At 43.7% G+C, this 16208-nt stretch overlaps 1 protein-coding gene across 1 annotated transcript in view; it reads right to left on the reverse strand.

Annotated features, from left to right (window-relative positions):
- Window positions 1-3079: 3079 nt before the first annotated feature.
- The window catches only part of PLPP4 (phospholipid phosphatase 4), a 192667-nt gene continuing 179538 nt past the window's right edge, over window positions 3080-16208 (reverse strand). Inside the window, exon 4 of the mRNA XM_067709226.1 lies at window positions 3080-3186. The gene's annotated coding sequence lies outside the window, so the exon portion shown is untranslated. The remainder of the gene's footprint in view (window positions 3187-16208) is intronic.

Here is a 16208-nt window from a genome sequence, read left to right on the forward strand (position 1 = left end):
CTTGCAATCAACCAGAGACCCTACTTTCTCTGGGCCATGTGGCAGAGGAACAAAATCTGTGATTATTTTCTTTGAACTACTCTTTCATTTTAGAAACGGCGACATCTTCAGAGAAAATAAATATTCTGTGATATTCACAGCTGTACCCCTATGAGAGTAATTAAGAGACTCTCAGAGGCAAAGTTATATATAAAATATCCCCAGGAGATTCATTTTTCCACTGAACTATTCCATAAAGATGAGAATCACTCCCACACGCCCCTACCTTGTTCCCGTTCCCTGAAGACACAAAATCCTTGAAGTATTATTGAGGTTACTTATATTTTGTTTCAAATATGAAACTTAGTTATCTAGGCTCTTAAGATTTAATATTTACACATAAAGGGTCACCACAAATAATTAAGTATCATTCAGAAAAGGTGAATAACTTGTCTTCCTGCAAAAAATAGCCTTAAACCTATAAAAGATCCTTCCCACTCTGAAAATAATTCATACCTCGCTTGTTGCTTTAGTGGCAAATCACTTCCCCAGCCCAGCACTTATCAGAGGTAGTTGGGTGACAGTGGGGCAGAGCTGGAGCCCCTCTGTGGTGATAACAAACATGGCGAGGCTGGTCATCCCCTGAATATTTCCTCCTCAATACCAATACCAAAGCAAAGAGGAACAGTCTTTGGGAAAGACCAGTTCCCAAGGTTCTCTGAGGGAACCAATACCAATACCAAAGCAAAGAGGAACAGTCTTTGGGAAAGACCAGTTCCCAAGGTTCTCTGAGGGTGCGGGTCCCTGGGGGGTATGAGGGTGATGGGTAGGAAGGAGGGGGAGAAACACACTGGGAGTGGCTGCTTCCTAATTGCAGAATCTGCCAGAGTCTGTCCAGGACCGCCCCCTACCTCACAGCCTAAGCCTTTGCCTCTCCCTCAGGTACACATTACATCAACCGAAATTCCCAAGGCAAGACACACAGTCGAGCAGAAATAACGAGACCTCTGCAGAGCACACGTACCCCGAAAGGCAACATACTGAAAACCTCTACTGGAGAATTTTAAAGAAGCCTGATACATATCATTTTAAAAAAAGGAAGAAGGGATATTTGAAACACAAAGTAAGAACACGCAGTTGTGAATAAGAGATGCGAGATCTTGAGCGTGAAAAATGAAAGTGTAGAAGTGAAGAACCCAATAAATGAGTTGGAGAGCTGAATGGATACATCCGAAGAAGAGAGACTAATTCAGGAGAGAGAAATTAGGTGTGGGAAGTATGGGTGAGTAAAGGAATTAACTCATTTTATTTTTGTTTTGATATGCAATGACCTCCTATTACTTCTCCCGTACAAACCAAAGCATAGCCATGACAACCAAAACAAAGATTCTAGATGAGACCAACAAGACAAGGGGGAAGTAATGCAAGATGGATGAAAGTGTGTGAATGTTCTTCTAAGGGAAAAAAAACCCACCAATAATAATAAAGCAAATAGCAGATAAAAATCTAATTAATAAATTATATAATAAAAATAATGCATTTTGGTAGGGGGAGGGGAGATGGAATGAAGAGTGAATGGGAGGGAGCTGTTGCCTTATTAATCTTTGGGGTAAAAAAATACATTCTCAAGTGTATATAAACCATGTAAATCATTGAGAATGTGTCCCTTTGGATCAAATGAGCCTCCTCTGGGACCTAATTTCTGAAATCCATGTTCAATTTAAGGTCTTATTTCCAGTGGCTCCCCCTCAAAATTGGACCCTTCCATACTCAAGTCACGCTTTAGGGATTGCTGAATGCAAATTATAAAGACATTCTTGGGATATCATTTCCACTATGTTTTTCCAAATCCTCTCCTGGACCATTAGATTTTGGATTACAAACCATCCTAGGGAAGTTTCCATGCCTTTGGTGTTTCTGAGCCTGGTTCATTGAATAAGAGGATGATTCATAACTAGAATGATATAACTTCCACTCTGAAGGACCACTTGCTCCCATTTCTCCAGTTACCTGCCTTTTTCTCCACAATGGCTTTTATTACAGCTTTTCATCTGAATTCAGTTCATTGGTCATCCTCTAATTAGCCCAAAGTGTCTCATTATCAGCTCATGCCTGGTCAATTATCTGGTTACCTGCAGTATCAATCAACAAGACGTCTCCTCTGATTTAATCTGTAGGCTCACAGCACTGAGACAGCGTGGGGCCCTTTGCTGTCACAGATTCATTAGGGTGAGAGGATTTATTTCCTTCATCTTACCAGCTTCTCATTAGAGTTAGTTAAACTGCCTTTGTGATGCACTCTGTAGCCTGGGTTTCCACTTGGAAAGGTATTTTTTACTCCAGGGGGACTTGGTGATAGCACCAGCCTGCAAGCAATAACTTCAGGAATCACATGGGAGAACACTCACCGTAACAGCCTGGGGAAGGGCGATGGGAGGCCTGGAATCTCCTTTATGCTGTGGGGTAACTGAATTTAATGATTGATTCTTAGAAGGATCATAATTAGACCTTGCATTAAGGTTTCTCTACAAAAGTGACATCAAATTTCTTGAGACTCAATATTTTTTGTGGAGGCAGTAATTGGATAGGATTGAATCTTAAAGGACAGGCTTTTTAACAAATTGTGTTTCTCCGTTTGGGTAAATTTCTCCTCAACTCAAGGTTATAAGAACTTCTTTATGCATTCAGCTTTTACTGAGCACCTATTACATGCGAGATTTATGCTAGGTATTGGGGATATTCGGCAAAGTATCTTGGTTTGTTTATCTGAAAAAGGACAGTAATAGAATTCTCCGAAGCTCTTCTAATATGTAAGATCTTTCATTCTGACCATACTCTGAGAAAGAATCAAATCAAATCTGTACCTTCTCTTAGAAAAATTCCCTGAGCGGATACAGTGCTGAATTTCTCAGGATATGCTTTTTGCTTACCTTACCCCATCACAACTAGGGAGTACCAGGGGGTGCTTAATTCAGACCTGGAATGGAATATATTATCTGAACTCTCTTCTTCTCAGCAGAGGTACAGGGAGCAAATCAGCCAAGCCCATGAAAGAACCTACAGTTGACCCTTGAACAATGTTGGGGTCAGGGGTACTCACCTTCTGCACAGTAGAAAATCCGCTTGTAATTTACGGTTGGTCTCTCCGTATTTGCTCTGCACGCGAAGATTCAACCAACCCTGGATCGCGTACTGCTCTAGTATTTCCTATGGAAAAAAAATCCGTGTATAAGTGGACTCATGCAGTTCAACTGTGTTGTTCAAGGGTCAAGTGTATAGTACTATTTTAGGCATTCAGTTTTCTATTTATTTTTTGCTATGAACCTACTTCTGTATTTACAACTTTAGATTGAAAAGCACGTATATAATAGCTATTAAATTGCCCTCTGCCTTTCCAAATCGGACAAATGATACTTTGACTAAAAAAAATAACGTGTGATGTTTTTCCATCCTCTGGGGGGCAGGGAGTGGGCGGGGGGAGCGGAAGTTAAATTCTAATAGCAAGATACCAAAGGTCACATTTCCAGGCATGAGACAAGCTCCAAGGACTAGCTCCCTGTTTGCAAGTAATGCACGTTATTGTGAGGTCCTGCAGTTAGGATTTTAGGTGACTTTACATGTTCCAAATCCACCCATGGTGGGACTGTGAATAGGTACATCCTCTTTGGAAAAAATCTGGCATTCCTATTACATTTGAAGATATACCTACTGAATGATCCAGAAACTTTATCACAAGACAAATACCCTAGAGAGACTTCTGCACAAGTATTCCAATGTACAGGAGCAAGAATGAGCTTAGGAGCAAAAGGTAAACAACCTGACTGTCCCTCAGCTCAGGGATGATGTAACGGATACATCATGTCACGGTTACATAGTGTCCTATGACAGCAATCAGAAGAATAAACCTCAGTTATGCACATCTGTGTGAATGAATTTCACAAGCATCATGTTGTTCACATACGGTAGGATGCCATTCATACAAAGTTCAAAACGAGAAAACTAAGCTATATTGTTCAGTGTTAAAAATATGAAGAAGGCCAACCAAATGATTACTATGAAAATCAACATTCCAGTTGTGATGAGGAAAGAGCACAGGGGTTTGGAGAGGATAGGCAGGCAATACGTATTGTTTCCTGGCCTGGGTAGTAGTCGCAAAGGTATTTCACTGATTACTATTAAATTGTGTATACGTTTTTATGCACTTTTCTGTATGTCTGTTATATTTCAAATAAAGAGAAAGTATCTCCCTTTCTTGGAACTATCTTCCAGTGCTTTTGACTTATGCCTGTCAGGGTTTTCTTAGACATGCTTCCCTCTATCCCCGATGCCTGGGTATCTTCACACTGTCAGCCAGGGGCTGTGGCTGCATTTAGCTGTGCCCCAGAAGGCAGGAACGATTAGCTGATGATGTCCTCCCTGTCATCCGCAGAGTTCACGTTTTTCCTAGTGTCAGTGCCTGTCTTTCCTAAATGATCCATGTTTCTTAGGAGGATCACTGTCCAGCACAGCCTGCAGCCCACTGACAGCTTCCAGGGCTCTGCTGACAAGGCGATGGTGCCCATACTCATATTAAACTATGGGGCATAGAAATGCTGTGGGGAGAAGAGTAGGGTTCGATTGAAGGAGAAGAAGGACTAGGGGAGGGAGCTGCTGATGCCAGAGGAGGGACAGTCCTTCAGATCGTGCATTCCCCGCCCCACCCCCCATACTGCCTTATACTGCCAAACACTCCCGGGTGAAGAAACACATCAAAACTAACACAAAGGCGTGGTTAAGTTAATTGAATTCATTCATTCATTCAGCAAGTATGACTGATTCATTTCTGGTGCTCAGAACAGACCCAGCTGTTGGAGAGATTTAAAAACATAAACCAGGGCTTCCCTGGTGGCGCAGTGGTTGAGACTCCGCCTGCCGATGCAGGGGACACGGGTTCGTGCCCCGGTCCGGGAAGATCCCACATGCCGCGGAGCGGCTGGGCCCGTGAGCCATGGCCGCTGAGCCTGCGCGTCCGGAGCCTGTGCTCCGCAACGGGAGAGGCCGCAGCAGTGAGAGGCCCGCGTACCGCAAAAAAAAAAACAAAACCAAAACACAAACCATACCCTGGGGAAGTCAAAGACAAAACATAGACAGGTGAGCAGCTGCGTCTTCTGATGCATGTGATGAGAAACACAAGCAGGCGTGCTAACGGGAGATGGGGTGTATCTAACGGGAGGAAGGGAACGTGGAGGGGGCGCAGCTATGTGGTTGGTCCACAGACAGTTTGAAATCACTGTGGCCAAACCTTAAATCATCATCTTCTATCCCATAACCCCCTCCTCCCCCTGTATTCCCAGGCCAGGGTAAGGCGTCCCCGTCTTTCCTCAGGAGAACCCAGGAGTGGGAAAAACCAAGCAGAAAGTAGGAGTCGTGTTTAGATGTGGTCTCTCGCCTGCTGTCTCCTTCAACAATTGCTAACGTTGGGCTTCAGAGACTGCCATGCAAGAGCATCCCTCTGCATCAGAGGTCTGAAGAGATGGAGAACGAAAACAGAGTAGCAGATGGCAGTGGCACCAAAATCTCCTCTAGGGAGCGGCTCAGGAGAAGACGTGGCTTTAGACCTGTGGGCCAAAGAGACTTGCAGACACTGAGCCCCACAATTCGTTAGGGCCACCCACTCAGTCACAGCAGCGGGGCAGGATACCCCACACGGATTTCTTGTCCGGGTAAGAAGACCAAGCGCACGGAGAAGCAGAGAAGATCTTGTGTTCTTACTGCACAGGCTCACTCCCAAGGCAGAAAGGCTGAGCTGAGCTGAACTGAGCATGCCCAGTTCTTCCCAAATTCACCCATTAAATGTCACTCTACCTCCCTGCAGAAGGAATAGAATGCAAAAGGTGTGAGTCCAGGAATGTGCTAGGGAACTCCTTTCTCGAGGAAACCCAGAGTGTAGAAAACTGAGTCCTATTTTGTGAAGATCTCATGACTTTGTCTGCTTTTCTCCAAACCCACTGTTATAACAACTGCCTTAATCCAGACTTTCTTTAGTTACTTGCCTGAGTGACTACTTCTGCCCAAGTTGATTCCTGAATCCATGTTGTGGACTAAATAATCTTTATAAACACCAACCCAGTCTCATCCTTTTCTACCTGCAAATACTTCCTTGGCTCACCTCTGTTTTCAAGATCAAGCTCAAAGTCATTTGCTTGAGACATAAGGTTCTCCTTTAGTTATATTTTGCCAACCTGCCCAGATTCATTGCCTGGACACTTTGCCTGCATGTACACTTCATTCCAGCCGGTCCAAACTACTGGCGGTTCCTGAGACAAACTTTGCCCTTTCGTGCCTCCATCCCTCCTCCATCCTTCTGTCTGAAATGATGTCTTCTCCCTTCTCTGCTTCAGTAGGCGCTTACTTAGCCTTTAGAATGGAGCCACTCCCATTGACTGTCACTCAGCACCCTCTATCTGCATTAAGCATCCTTTTTCTAAGCCCCACAGCGCCTTGTGTGTGCCTCTGTCATAGTAGATGTCTCACTAGCACATTTTTTACTTGTTATTCTCTCCCTTTGAACTGTGAACTCATTGAGGAAGAAAACAACACTTATTTCTTGTATAACCAGTGCTTAGCCCCAAGTCTGACACAGATTTGATGCACAGAAAATGTGTGTTGAAATAAATGAATGAACATAATCTCTACAGGTCATTCTTGTTTTGATGTTCCATGACTTAATGAACCTCAGGCATCCTAGGAAATGAAGAGAACAGCTACTAAAGATGACCAGCTGGGAAAAAAAAATAACTGACGTCTGCACATCCCTTCCTAGCTGACAGAACCTTTTTTATTTCCTCCCTTCCCTGTTCCCTCTGGACAATCTTACCCTAAATTCAGGAGCCATAGAAAAGGGCAGAGAGAAAAATGGAGACAGTAAGTTTAACAAATGCTAATCACCTACGCCTGCTGACCAAGCAGCCTAGAGTCTGAGCGCTTCCTTCCATGCTGTAATGGCAACTAGCAGGAAGGTGGGGCAAGGTGGCTTCACGAACCGGCGGGTTCTCCACGCTGGGCATAACACGATAGCCAGGAGACAGGACCCTCGAGGACACTGTCCCCATTCAGCCCCAGGATGGCCCTTTTCCCATGTGATTCCAGCCAGTGTCCTGTAGACAAGTCCCTCCCGATCTTCATCCTGTTTTTCCCCACATGGAGCTCTCACAGTCATGTGATGTGTGATTACTATGGACCTCATTCTTTGTGTTTTATTTTTCATGGAATAAAAAAATTGGAAGGAGACCCATGCACTCGGGGGAACCAGGAGTGGGACCCTCTACTCCTCACGGCTGGCTTCTTCCCTCCCTCAATCGTTCCCTAGTCTCTGTCTCTTTGTGTCTCCCAATCGCACGCCGAGTGTTCCATATTCCTTTACATGCTGTGTTTCTACCCATAAAACATAAAGTACAAAACATCCTCAGTGCATTTACCTCTGGAAGCTGTCTTACCAAATATATTATATATGCTTAGTTCTTAACCTATACATTCCACTGTTTTAACACAATAAATTCTCTTCTCATCAACATTATACCTAACTTTTGAATATACATGATCTCATTTAATCTGCTTAACAACCCAGCCTTGTTGGTCTTACTATTATTGCCATTTACAAATTTGAAACAAACTCAAGCTCTGAGGAAGTAATGGCTTTGCTTAAAGTCTCTGAACACATAAGGGGTCAAAATGAAACTAAAACGGCAACAACCAAAACAATTATGTATTGAGTGGCTTCTATGGGCCAGGCATTGTTCTAGGCACTTGAGATACATCACTAAACAAGATAGATAATGCGTAATATTGGGGAAAAGAGAATTTATTGTATTAAAATATTGGAATTTATAGGGTAAGAATCACATATATATATAATGCATTTGATAAGAGATTTTCTAGATCCCATCACAGTTAAGAATTAAATATATGTAATGCATTTGATAAGAGATTTTCTAGATCCCATTTGTTTCTATTCAGACAACAAACATAAAGAAATTGTAGAGAGATTTAGAAGGTGATAGAGTAGGGCAAAGGGTGTGTGAAGTATGGGGAGTGGAGGCGGATTGTAATTTCAATCAGGGTGGTCAGAGCGGGTCTCATTGAGAAGGCGATATTGGAGCAAAACCTTGAATATCTAAAGGAAGTGTGCTCCAGGCAGAGGAAATAAGAGGTGCAAAGTGCCGAAGGCAATACCAGGACTTCCGGGTTCAATGAAGGGGTGAGGCCAGTGGGCGGGAGCAGAGAGAGCAAGGGAGAAAGTTGCAAGAGATAAAGTTGGAGAAGTCATATGGGGTGATGATCACATAAGGGCTTGTGTCCCAGGCCTCTGACTCCAAGTCCAGAATTATTTTTACCATTTAACCCAGAAGAAATCAGAAGGAGCTCTATGCATAAAGAAAGAGTTATTACAGTTGAATATAAAGATGAAGTCCAAGGTTTATCCTGGACCATCTATTCATCCACATGAGAGAGTCTGGATGCCATTTGGATTCTAATTACTTTCATATTCCATCAGGTTAGAGCAACTTATGCGTTGTGGATAAAGCACTAGTCACTTCCACATAACTTTTAATGAGTTTGACCTAGCATCAGCATGTATTTCCCCCTATAGTGAAAACAGTTTAAATCTTAAGGGAAAAGTAGGAAATATTTTGAAGTTTCTCCACCAGTCATTACAAGAGTTTATTGGGACCTTCAGTTTTCTTGCCTGTGCATTACTGATTTTTTTTTTTAACATCTTTATTGGGGTATAATTGCTTTACAATGGTGTGTTAGTTTCTGCTTTATAACAAAGTGAATCAGTTACAAATATACATATGTTCCCATATCTCTTCCGTCTTGCATCTCCCTCCCTCCCACCCTCCCTATCCCACCCCTCTAGGTGGTCACAAAGCACCGAGCTGATCTCCCTGTGCTATGTGGCTGCTTCCCACTAGCTATCTACCTTACGTTTGGTAGTGTGTATATGTCCGTGCCTCTCTCTCGCTTTGTCACAGCTCACCCTTCCCCCTCCCCATATCCTCAAGTCCATTCTCTAGTAGGTCTGTGTCTTTATTCCTGTCTTACCCCTAGGTTCTTCATGACATTATTTTTTTCTTAAATTCCATATATATGTGTTAGCATATGGTATTTGTCTTTCTCTTTCTGACTTACTTCACTCTGTATGAGTCTATACACCTCATTACAAATAGCTCAATTTCGTTTCTTTTTATGACTGAGTAATATTCCATTGTATATATGTGCCACATCTTCTTTATCCATTCATCCGATGATGTACACTTAGGTTGTTTCCATCTCCAGGCTATTGTAAATAGAGCTGCAATGAACATTTTGGTACATGACTCTTTTTGAATTATGGTTTCCTCAGGGTATATGCCCAGTAGTGGGATTGCTGGGTCATATGGTAGTTCTATTTGCAGTTTTTTAAGGAACCTCCATGCTGTTCTCCATAGTGGCTGTACCAATTCACATTCCCACCAGCAGTGCAAGAGGGTTCCCTTTTCTCCACACCCTCTCCAGCAGTTATTGTTTCTAGATTTTTTGATGATGGCCATTCTGACTGGTGTGAGATGATATCTCATTGTAGTTTTGATTTGCATTTCTCTAATGATTAATGATGTTGAGCATTCTTTCATGTGTTTGTTGGCAGTCTGTATATCTTCTTTGGAGAAATGTCTATTTAGGTCTTCTGCCCATTTTTGGATTGGGTTGTTTGATTTTTTGTTATTGAGCTGCATGAGCTGCTTGTAAATTTTGGAGATTAATCCTTTGTCAGTTCCTTCATTTGCAAATATTTTCTCCCATTCTGAGGGTTGTCTTTTGGTCTTGTTTATGGTTTCCTTTGCTGTGCAAAAGCTTTGAAGTTTCATTAGGTCCCATTTGTTTATTTTTGTTTTTATTTCCATTTCTCTGCATTACTGATTTGAACCAATTCCTTCCTGCGTTGCAGAAGAGCAAGAAGCATCGTTTAACCAGAGCTCGAATTTGGGTTGTCCCTGACCTTCACTTCAATTTCATTTCCCCAGGGAAAGAATTTGGAGGTACAAAACTTGCTTTACCGTGGTGATCATAAATTGGCAGGAAGATTCTAACTCCTAATGACAGCTGGAATAAAATGATGTGCTTGTGTCGGTTGGTGAGAAATGCCTTTATGCACAGGCCCCAACGGGAAAGACAAATGCAAATTCACTCGGAGTGGATACCTGGGGAGAGTGGCTGCCTCCCAACTGTAATAAGTTTTATGGAGCTGTTGCCTTCAGTATTGACTTAGAGGTTTATGACAGTCTTAAAGGCGAGTCACAGCACACAAACTCCAAGTTACTCTGTTGAAAAGGGAAATTTAGAGGACAAGACACAGGCAGGATGGGGATATTTTTTAAAGCTTACTCTCAGGTAAAAATAATTTATAAACTTCATCCTAGGTAAAAGTATAATCTTTTCTTCTGTGGGCATGGGCTCTGAGGTCAGACTTGGGTTCAAATCCCAGCTCCATCCTTATAGGTAAAGAAGTCAGAATAGTGGTGACCTCCAAGAGGTGAATGACTGGGAAGGACCACAGGCACCTTTCTCGGGGCAGGGGGGGTGTGTGGAAAGGTTCTATCTGGGTCATGGTCAATCCATGCATGGATTCCTGCATATGTATACAGTTATTGAGCTGTACACTTAAGAATCGTGTAACTTACTTTATGGAAATTATATCTCAATTAAAAGGAAAAGAGGGAGAAGAGGAGGTGCAGGAAAGAAATGGAATGAGCTTCCCAGAGCTAAGTGTTCAGGCAGAATATGGATGGCTGTTAGGAATGCTATAAAGGTCTCTTTGCATTAAGACTTTAGGATTTAAAGATCCGCGTTGGGCTCCTCACTTGGTAAACATATAGAGGATATTCGGATCAGAGCAGTGCTTCAGGAAGAATGGTGTACTGCTGGCTGTATTGTAAGGCAGAACTCGAGAGAGACTGAGCAGGAGATTTCTGTAATAGTCTAGAACAGGGTTTCTTAGCCTCAGCTTTATTGTCATTTTGGACCAGAAAATTCTTTGTTGTGCAGGACTGCTTGTGCATTACATGATGTTTAACAGCATCCCTGACCTCCACCCACTAGATGCCAGTATCACCCCTGCAGTCATAACAGTAATAAATGTCCCCAAACATTTCCAGGTGCCACCTCCCAAGGAGTGGGGAGCAAAACTGCCCTTGGTTGAGACCGTTGTTCTAGAAGATCAGTAACTCCTAATTAACAGGGGGCAGTTGGGGAGGAGCACACCTGAATCCCCGAGAGGGTCTTTAAAACTAAAGATGTTCCCCCTCCAAGCCACATACCAAGGTCAGCCAGTTTGATTCTCAATCCCTTTCTCTATGATCCAGCTTTAGCCAATAAGATATAAATGGCAGTCTTTCTACAGGTGCTTTTCTTTTTTTCCACTGAAGTATAAACATGATGGCTGGAACTTCAGCAGCCATCCTGCGACCATGAAATCAAAGTCAAGAGAATTCTAGATACTTTGGTGCTGACACTGTGAGTGACTGGATCCAGTGCCAGCTATCACCCATCTGCAGACTTTTCAATATGAACAAAAAACAAGTAAATAAACCTGTTTTGGTTTACATCACTCTCGTCAGGATTTTTGTTATTTGTAGTCAAGAGCATTTGTGATCAATACAGTTTTTTACCAGTCCTTCTCCACTTTCACCATGAGGATCACTGAGGTCATCCACAGTTACAGATAAGAATGTGTTATATGTCTAAGGAATGGAGAAAATCTTGGTCTAGTTTGGAGACTCCTAGCCCTAGCTGTAATCAGAATCTCCTTGGAAGCTAAAAATAATGATGATGATGATGATGATGAAATGATGATGATGATTATGATGATGATGATGATGATGATGATGATGGTGGTGATGATGATGATGATGATGATGATGATGGTGATGATGATGATGAAATGATGATGATGATGGTGGTGATGATGATGATGATGATGATGCCGCCCAGGTCCCACCCCAGACAAATTAACTCAGTCCATGTGGGTGAGATTCATTTTCCACTGTGTTCAGCATCTGTTAGCTGCATCCTTCTATCCAGATGATGGAGGGTCCAAGTGGAGTGATGATTCAGTCTCTGTGTCAAGCTGAGGTCTGTTTCCCACATTCCAGCGCCACTAGGCAATATGATGCTTCAGCTGGCCCATGCTCTCCTTCTCAGCTGCCACATCCCCCTCTTCTCCCACTTACTGCACTGGCTTCATTCTTCTTAGTGTCAGGGTAACATCCTCCCGTGTGTCCGCTCCTGTGTCTTGACTGCATTCGCCATCACTTCCTGTCCTGCAGAGCTCAGCATCTCACTGAGTGATCAGGAACCAGATACCAAAGCTTGGATCTGTCTTCACAACCACTGCTTTTAGCCCCAAAGAAAGATGCTCAAAAGGGAGCCCCTTGGCACAAGTGATGTTCCCATGAAACCTGACTACAGGGACCTTATTTCTGCATCCCAGCCGTGATGGTCTGACATCTCAGAAAGAGGGGCAGGAGAGCAGGGTGTTTATGGGCAGGGCATGTCCGGATCCTGCTGTGAGCAGGAAATAGTGGTTAAGAGAAGAAGGTGAGATTGGGCAGCTCTGATTTCAAATCCTTCCTTTTTGTCCTGGAAAAATTTACTCAACCCATCTAAGCCTCACATCCCAAAAGGGAATAGATTACTTAAATAATGCATGTCAGGGTCAGGTATATAGTAAGGACCTAGGGCAATATCACTTCCAAGGGTTGAAAATTCGGTCTTGGAGGGCACAGGTCTTAGATTTTACAGTGATCTGTGGTCCACCAAAGGTCACAGTACATAAACAACAATTTAGCACATCTGTGGGATTAAATTTCATGGGGGGGGCAGTTAGGAAAATGCTATCATAAAAGGCTCCTTAAGGTGCAGGGGACGATAATGGAAAAAAAGCCCAGCAACCCTGGACCAGAGCCTGTTGATTAATGTGTGTTTGGTTCCAAACCCTGCTTCCTGCTGCTACCCACACCCACCTCGCTCCCGTCCTGATGCAGGCAGGTTCCAGGCAGCGTGCTGGAGTGATGAGCTGTCTGTGTCGGGCACCAGGTTTCCTATCTCTCTTTGTTTCTTGTTTTACAAACTGATGACCCATGAACCAGCAGAAAAAGCACTTACTTTGAACCTGATGGATTGTAGCTTTTCTAGGATTTATTTCCAGTCCTTCATCCACATCCTTCACTTTATCTCATATTAAGTTCTTTAGCTTGTACACTTCCCATGTTTTTTTTTTCCTCCTGAAACTTCTTTTGATTGTCCTTAAAATGGCCTTTAAAAAATCCACAAGGATTTATTCCTCTCTTTGGGGAGCAGTCCCCAGAGCCCTGTGAAGTTAAGGAGATTGTTCAACTCTTACTTCTCCAGCATGCTACCGCAATCCGTAGGTGGAGGTCTAGTGAGCGTAGAAGTACAAACTCTTTCCAAAGCATGGCCCCCAGGAAAATTACCTTGAGTCAGAAAAGTAGAAATCAAACGATACCCAGAAATCAAGAAGGGTAGATATCATACTGGACAAAACGCTTGCCCTTTCTTTGATAGGAATATGTACATTTGATACAGAGTTACAGATCCGCTCATCCAACAGCTCTATTCCATTGTCACGCTAGTGCGTGGCTTCATTTCCCTATTTGTTGCTTTTCTTAAGTGGTTTTTTTTTTGTACTTAATAAATCACATTTATCTAAACACCTTATCATCTCCCAGGTTCTCACTCTCACCTTGTTGGGAAGATGCTAGCTATCTTCCCGTGTTGATATTTTAAAATTCAGCATTAATGACAGTAATTCCTTTTTCCCATCCATACGGGCACACGCAGAAAGAAGCAGAAAGTTTGTTTTCTTTCCTCCATGAAAAGCCTAACGAGCATTTTTTGGTGGTTAACCTTGGCTAACTACCAAATTAGCCAAGATTGGATTTAATTTCTTGACTTGGGAGATTGCCTCAGTGCACGAATGTCTGTCTACAAGTTAAGGGAGTAAATAAGAGTCAATGTAGCACGTTTAAACATTCAGAATGACAGAGTTCTCCTTGTTATTATGCGAACCAAAACCCCCCAACAAAACAACAACAACAAAACACAAAGCAGGGGGGGAAAGTGGTAGAAGCATCACCCATTAGCTCCGTCCTAGTCCCGGAGATTCAAGCGCCAGAGGAAACATTAAATTCTGGAACAATGCAGTGTGTTCTTTTTTCTTTATGGGCCGTCGATGGAGTGCTCTGAAGATGCTCATTTCTAGAAAAAAAAATAGCTACTATCGACTTAAAACCATCAGCGTGCACCCTCAGTGCTAGGCTCTCTGCTAAGCACTTTGTATGAATGGTCACATTGCACTAGAGCCATGCTGTGTGTGGCATAAATAATTCCGTTCTTATCTCTGCTTTAAAGATGAGGAAACCGAAGCTTAGAGAGGCTAGGACCACCTTGCAGATAGCTGAAGGGATCAGGTCTTAATTACAAAGCCTGATTGCAGCTAATGGTTTGTTCTCAAAGGCCAGGGCTGAGGGTGATGATGGAGAGGTGTCCCCTCCCTCTCCCGCCTCCCGCAAACCTTACCCTTTCCCCCGTGCTTGGGAAGCCCAGCGTAACCTGGGAGAAGAGCACAACCCCGGCGAACAGACACATCACTGCAGTGCTGTCCAGACCAAGCAGGACCCGCAGTACAACTAGACCAAGCTTTCACGTCTCAGATCCCCCTTCTGACCCCTCCCTAAGCTCCGGACTGCACACCTCACTCCCCTTCTCGTTAAGAAAAAAGGAGGTGGCCTTCCCTGGTGGCGCAGTGGTTGAGAGTCCGCCTGCCGATGCAGGGCACGCGGGTTCGTGCCCGGGTCCGGGAAGATCCCACATGCCGTGGAGCGGCTGGGCCCGTGAGCCATGGCCGCTGAGCCTGCACGTCTGGAGCCTGTGCTCCGCAACGGGAGAGGCCGCAGCAGTGAGAGGCCCGCGTACCGCAAAAAAAAAAAAAAAAAAAGAAAAGAAAAAAAGAAAAAGGAGGTGATCCGGGAGGGACTCCCCCTGCCTACTGCTCCACCTGCCAACGAATCCAGGCTGCTGCCACACTCAAGGCTCCAGGACACAATGGTGACAACGACTGTCCTTCACTCGGCTTCTGGGAGCCACGTTCCACATTCCAACAGTCACCTCGCTCTGCGGATCCCATCTCAAAGATCCCCACCCCGTCCCCACCCTTCTCCGTCGCACGTCTGTAATTCAGGCCCTGTCCACTCTAGGCTGGACCACCGTCCCACGCGGCACACGGGAGTACTCCCCTGGCCTCTCCTTGCACGACACCGTTATCTTTCTTCAGCTCAGCTCTGGTCCCACCACTTCACTGCTTACACCCCGGTGGCGCCTTGGAGAGGAAGCATTTAGGAGAGCTGTGGAGAAACAATCCCCGTACCTAGAAGGACCGCTTTGATAAATGTAAAATCTCTCCTCTGTCCGCTAGATGGCGCATCTAAATTTACAAACCGAACCTCAGAGCAAGCCCTTAACTCAAAGCATGTATCATGTACATTTTCTATAGAGTGATTACAGAATTTGTCACACACCACTCACTACAATGTAAACACTAGTCATAGGAATACTTATTCAGAATATCAATTCATATATACAGTCGGGGGTCAAGGATCCAAGACCAATTTTAAGATCTGAGCCGGCAATAGGCCCCCCTACTCTCCATCCATCACCACACCATTTCCTTTGGTCCTGGGAGATACATTTCTTAGCTCTCATCCTGCAGATGCCCAAAGTTCGGCCAACTTTGTAACCAGTTCTAAGCAAAAAAATTGGAACCAGTAATGGCTCTGCTTGACCCAAACTGTGGAGTAGATTGGTGTGACCTTGACATTCCTCAGGTCTCTTCTCTGATCTCTATCTTCCCCTCTCTCCATCCTAAGACCAAAAGCTTTTGTCTTTAGGGAGTCAATAAACTCCCATGCTGGGGCAAGTACAACTGTTTGTACTGTATAGTAAGTGGCGTTTATGGAAATATACTAGTATGGTGTTCCAAGCCAAAAATCTTTTAAAATGATAATGAGACTGTTTCTTTGTAGGTGGAGATGCATATATGACTCACTTCCATGAATTCTGGTCCGATTGTATCTTATTCCTTTCATTTTGTTTTGGTGCCTTCAAGAATGTCATCTGAATGCACTCTTAGTCTC

This window comes from Pseudorca crassidens, chromosome 16 (assembly GCF_039906515.1).
Source record: "Pseudorca crassidens isolate mPseCra1 chromosome 16, mPseCra1.hap1, whole genome shotgun sequence".
Lineage (NCBI taxonomy): Eukaryota > Metazoa > Chordata > Mammalia > Artiodactyla > Delphinidae > Pseudorca > Pseudorca crassidens.